The sequence below is a fragment of the Chiloscyllium plagiosum genome, chromosome 27 (genome assembly GCF_004010195.1).
Source record: "Chiloscyllium plagiosum isolate BGI_BamShark_2017 chromosome 27, ASM401019v2, whole genome shotgun sequence".
In the NCBI taxonomy this organism is placed as follows: domain Eukaryota; kingdom Metazoa; phylum Chordata; class Chondrichthyes; order Orectolobiformes; family Hemiscylliidae; genus Chiloscyllium; species Chiloscyllium plagiosum.
In genome coordinates this window covers 50,147,827-50,154,057 of record NC_057736.1, presented here as the reverse complement: position 1 = coordinate 50,154,057, position 6,231 = coordinate 50,147,827, and the positions used below count along the sequence as shown (strand labels likewise).

General features: G+C 43.8%; 1 protein-coding gene across 2 annotated transcripts in view; it reads right to left on the bottom strand.

Moving 5' to 3' along the window:
* LOC122563776 (gastrula zinc finger protein XlCGF7.1-like) overlaps positions 1-1,662 on the bottom strand; it is a 5,735-nt gene extending 4,073 nt beyond the window's left edge. Inside the window, exon 1 of one of the 2 annotated variants that reach the window (XM_043718000.1) lies at positions 1,643-1,662. The gene's annotated coding sequence lies outside the window, so the exon portion shown is untranslated. The other variant, XM_043717999.1, reaches the window with a different exon arrangement.
* Positions 1,663-6,231: the final 4,569 nt, after the last annotated feature.

Here is a 6,231-nt window from a genome sequence, read left to right as displayed (position 1 = left end):
ACGCTTCAGGCTCTCTGCCTTTATTCCTGATGAAGGGTTTTTGCCTATCCTCGGATGCTGCCTGAATTGCTGTGCTCTTCCAGCACCACTGATCCAGAACCCGTAAATTTACTAACCCATCCTTCTATGCCCTCATCCAGATCATTTATAAAAATAACAAACAGCAGTGGACCCAAAACAGATCCTTACACCACAAGTAACTGAACTCCAGGAGGATCATTTTCCAGCAACCAACACCCTCTGTCTTCTGTCCGCTGGCCAATTTCTGATCCAAAACACTAAATCACCCTCAATCCCATGCAGTATTTTCTGTAATAGCCTGCCGTGGGGAACCTTACCCAACATTTTACTGAAATCCATATACACCACATCAACTGCTTTACCCTCATCAACCTGTTTGGTCACATTCTCAAAGAACTCAATAAAGTTTGAGGCACAACCTACCCTTCACAAAACCGTGTTAACTATCCCTAATCAACTTATTATTTTCTAGATGCTTATAAATCCTATCTCTAAGAATCTTTCCAACACATTACCCAGAACTGAATTAAGGCTCACTGGTCTATAATGAGGTTGTCCCTACTCCCCTTCTTTAAGAAGGGGACAATATTTGCTACCTTCCAGTCTTCTGCCACTATTCCTGTAGATAATGACGACATAAAGATCAAAGGAGAAAGTGAGGCCTGCAGATGCTGGAGATCTGAGCTGAAAATGTGTTGCTGGAACAGTGCAGCAGGTCAGGCGGTATCCAGGGAACAGGAGAATCGACGTTTCGGGAATTTTCCTGAAGAAGGGCTTATGCCCGAAACGTCAATTCGCCTGTTCCCTGGATGCTGCCTGACCTGCTGCGCTGTTCCAGCAACACATTTTCAGATAAAGATCAAAGCCAAAGGCTCTGCAATTTCCTCCGTAGCTTCCCAGATAATCCTAAAATCCCATCCAGCCCAGGGTCATAGCTACATTCGCACTTTCCAGAATTGCTAACATCTCCACTTTATGACCCTCAATACCATCTAGTCTAATAGTCTGTATCTCGGTATTCACCTCAATAACATTGTCTTTTTCCAGTGTGAACACATTTAGCAGCTATCCTATTTCTTCGGTCTCAAACATACAACTTCCCACTACTGTCCTTGACAGACCCTCAGCACAGCAGAGAATGCTGACCCGTTTAGCCTTATGTGCCAGTAATAAAATTAGATATAAATTAATTTAGGACTATTCTTGAGAAATACTATTCCGAAAATAAATGCCTGAACTTTGAACAGACTCCTTCAGTTTAGCAACTAACCCTGGGAATACTTCCCGCGACAGTCTCCCATTGGAAGTTATTGGGGCCTTTCAGTCCCAGCAGCTTCTCCTCGCTCTGCACTCCGAATGAAATTCAAACAAGAACGTGACCAACACAGAAGGCCAGGGACCGACTTCCGCACCCAACCATCAGTCGAATGTAAAGCACCTCTTTAACTGTCCCGCCTGTGATTCCAGTTCACTGACCTTTGGTCTTCGATAACTATCCACTCCAAGTCGCTCCTCACCCCCCGAGCGTCTCCCCCGATGCAGATGGCTCTAACCTGGTCTGACTGAGACCGCATACAGTTTCCGGAAACCGCACTACGCATGTACCGCAAGGACATCTCACCTTCCGGGAGATAGGGCCACATTGCGTTTGCGCAGTACAGCCCTAAGCAGAGATAGACAGACTCCATCCCCGCGGAGGATTCTGGGTTTGTCTTGCACCATTCCATGGATTCAATATGCGATTGAAGGCGGACTTTGGAATCTGCAGTAGCTCTCCTTCGAAGAATCAGTCCAGTCATAGGAATTCCAGTCATTGGTTCACTTTCGACTATATTCATCGGAGTTTCATCGAATAAGGGCCACCTCAAGAAATTATAGGTTTTATAGAATCCCAAACGTGTGAAAACAGGCCCTTCGGCCCAACAAGTCTACACCGATCCTCCGATGAATATCCAACCCAAACCCATTCCCCATCACTTTACACTGCAATTACCCTACACATCCCTGAACGCTATGGACAATTTTTAGTATGGCCAATGTACCTAATCTTTGGATTGTAGGAGGAAACCCACGCAGACACGGGCAGAATGTGCAAACTCCATACAGACCGTCTCCCCAGGCTGAAATCAAACGAGGGCCCTGACGTTGTGAGGCAGCAGTGCTACACGGTGAACCACCGTGCCGCCCCGGATGTATATAATTCTGACAGGTCTGATCAGGATATCACAGAAACCTGTCCCTAATGACTGGGGTGTCCAGAACCAGGGTTCGCAATCTGGTGACCCGAGGTAAACCATTCAGGACAGGAATTAGGAGAAATTTATTCAGCCAGAGGTTGTAGAACCTATGTAATTTTCTGTCACGGTAAACATTTGAAGCTAAAACGTTTAATGTTTGCAGAAAGGAGTTACATAAGGCCAAACGATGAAAGAGTACAGGAGAAAGTGAGAATAGGATACTGCGTTTGATATTCACGAGTGATCATATTGAATAGTGGAGCAGGATGATAGCCGATTGGCTATCCTGCTCCTACTTTCTATGTTTCCACTCAACCTCGGCGCAGAAACAAATAACCCTGAAGCTGGAAAACAGAAATAAAAGTAGAAGGCGCTGAAAATACGGAGCATAACAGCACCTGTGGAGAGAAGCAGAGTTAAATCTTCAGGTCAACATCTTTTTATCGGAACTGATGAAAATTAGAAATGTAATAGATTTTCAGCAAGTAAAGGAGGAAGCTGATGTCAAAATACAAAACGAACATCTTTGATCGCTTCACTGTCTGTTAAGGATCTTTTGAGACAAATATTCATAACTCTCGAGCAGCATCTGTGGAGAGAACAGAGTTAACGTTTCAAGTCCAAGGACCTTTCATCAGAACCAGGTGAGTTATGCATTCTAAATTATAACGCTGTGGGAAATTTCAGCTTTAATGGTGTGAAATTGTTGAGCCGAAGGGCCTGTTTCCACGCTGTAAGTAATCTAATCTTATCTGTTGAATCCGCATATTGATCAAAATGTCTCTCTCTGATTAGTTTACAACCGGTAATTGTTGCAGTTCACAAAACAGCATTCCCTGATGGGTGCAAACGCAAGCAACAAGTGTGGGTGCACTGGGATCAAGCAAGCACAGGAAATATGCGCAGCTGTCTCCTTCGATCTCACTAGGTTTGATTACTGATACGGCATTTGAGAGAAATGTAAATGAGGAACCTTCAATAGGGTGTAGGTTTGCTCGCTGAGCTGTAGGTTTGATATCCAGACGTTTCATTACTTGGCTAGGTAACATCATCAGTGGCGATCTCCAAATGAAGTGAAGCTGTTGTCTCCTGCTTTGTATTTATATCTTTCTCCTGGATGGGGTTCCGTTGGTTTGTGGTGATGTCATTTCCTGTTCATTTTCTGAGGGATTGATAGATGGCATCTAAATCTATGTGTTTGTTTATGGTGTTGTGGTTGGAGTGCCAGGCCTCTAGGAATTCTCTGGCATGTCTTTGCTTAGCCTGTCCCATGATAGATGTGTTGTCCCAGTCAAAATGGATTTTTCATCCATGTGCAGGAGATTCGGAAAACAGAGGAGAACCACTTATACAATGTATTCAAGAAGAACGGATACTCAAAAAATAGAGTGCGCAGATTCCTCAAGAACAAACCAGGACAAGCAGACCAAACACAGCCAGAAACCCTAACCACCTTGCCATACATCAAAGAAGTTTCAGAAATGACAGCCAGACTACTAAGACCTCTCGGAATCCTAGTAGCACACAAACCCACCAACACTCTCAAACAAAAACTAACAAACTTAAAAGACCCAGTACAACCCATGGACAAAACGAACATCATCTACAAAATTCCATGCAAGGACTGCCACAAACGCTACATAGGACAAACAGGAAGAACGTTAGCCACCAGGATACACGAACACCAGCTAGCCACAAAAAGACACGACCCTCTCTCCCTCGTACCCCTAGGGAAGCTCACAAGAAGATCAGGGCAATTGTGATGTATTATCCTGAGGCCACTGTCCCCGTTGGGAGGATGTGTCTGTGTGTCACCCCCGTGGCTGAAAATGAGGATGAGTTTCTCAAGGGATTTTAACACAGTCCGACCATGTCAAACTTCAGTCCCATCGTTGTGTCATTTAAGATCACAGAGATAATCTCATTTCCATGAGTGCTTGAAACATCAGGATTTGGAGATGCTGGTGTTGAGACTGGGATGTACAAAGTTAAAATTCACACAACACCAGGTTATAGTCCAACAGGTTTAATTGGAAGCACTAGCTTTCGGAGCGTTGCTCCTTGTTCAGGTGTTTGTGGAGTATAAGATTGCGAGACATAGAATTTATAGAATTTTGAAAGACACTGTACACTTTTGCTATAAATTCTGTGTCTTACAATCTTATACTCCACAACCACTTGATGAAGGAGCTGTGCTCCAAAAGCTAGTGCTTCCAGTGTAACCTGTTGGACTATAGCCTGGTGTTGTGTGATTTTAAACTTGAAACATCAGAACACACCAGACTGCATGCCAAATGTTGGAACCAGGGACTAGAATAGATGGATGTCTGATGACCCTCACAATGGGCAGATTGGTCTTTTTCCATGCTGTAAATGCTCGAAGATGGGGAGAAACTGATCTGCTGAGGAATGGGATTTCTGCTCTGTTAATTTACCATGGGAGAGCTTTTCTGAACCCTGAAATGAGCTGGCAGGCAATCACTTTTGTCCCAAATGTCATTCAGGTTAACATAAAACAAAGGATTGCAGATGCTGGAAATCTGAAACAAAATCAGGAATTGATCAAGAAATCCAGCAGGGCTGGCAGCACAGCATCTATTAAGAAAAACAGATGTTTAAGATCGACAGAATCAGGTTAGTGATGCATTTCTACATTAAGATTTCAGGGAAATTACCAGTTTTATCTCTTGAATCAGTATATTTATCAAAATCTCTCATTAGCTTACAACTATCAACGTTATAAATGTCAAATACTGCTTCTGTTGCCCTGAACTGGTGAAAGGATGTGGTTTATTTTTTCTTTTCCTGTCAGTGAGCAGCCATCTCGAGTAGAGAATTGGTCCTTTCAGTGTCTACCTCAATATGCCTCTCTATTTGTCTCTGTCTGTGTGTATCTACCTGACTCTCTTCCACATTCTCCAACTTTCCGTCTTTCCATATCCCTCATTTTCCATTTCTGCTCTTTGAAAAGTCTGACATTCGAAGACAGTTTGACAATGAAGCTGCTGAGAGGCTTTTTCCCTCCAGGCTGGAGTGTCCAGAACTGGGCTCACATCCTCCGGATAATGTTTCTGTCACTTAGGCCCAAGGGAAAGAGGCATTTCTTCCCTCCAAATATTATGACCCTTTAGAAATATATTCAATGTTCCTAATTCTAAATGGAATTCATAATCCAGTAGAAAAAAAATCACAATTCCACCACAATTACAGGATTACAATAACGTCTTTACTCTTGGTGCCAAAAAATGTGGTGCTGGAAAAGCACAGCTGGTCAGGCAGCATCCCATTAGCTCTGATAAAGAGCTTATGTTCGAAACAGCGACTCTCCTGCTCCTCAGATGCTTCCTGACTGGCTGTGCTTTTCCAGCATCACATTATTTGACTCTGATCCCCAGCACCTGCAGTCATCATTTTCTCCCTCTTTGCTGTTGGTGTTAAATGAATGAATGGTGACAACAGAGAATGAGGAGGATCAGCTCGTGGTGTCTGAGCCATTACCACAACATCCCCCGGCAAGTCTGCAGCGTCTCCTGCCTCAGCTTGTTATTCCTACCAAACGGGGAATGAAGGAATGAGAGTAAAAGAAAAGGAGAAGCAGATGTGCTTGTGGAACAGAGGTAGGACACTCCAGATTGAATTGATAGTGAACAAGAAACAGCACTCACGGATAGGACCAATGCATGCGACAGGGGTGGTGAGAACCAAATCATAACAGGCTGAGCTCAAGCACAGGAAGCATTCAGAGTTGTCTCCTTCCACATCCTGGATCAACAACACGGCATTTGCAAGAAGTTTAAACAACGAACCTTGAAAGTAAGGCACAGGCACCGCCAAGTTTACGAGGCAGGAATGTTAACCAACTAAGCCACGACGCCACACTTTTCCCATCCATTTGTGCATTTCCTTGCCCACAGTAACTCAAAGATTGCTTTTTCTGTATCGATGTTCCTCAGTGAGAATTACTTTTGCAAAC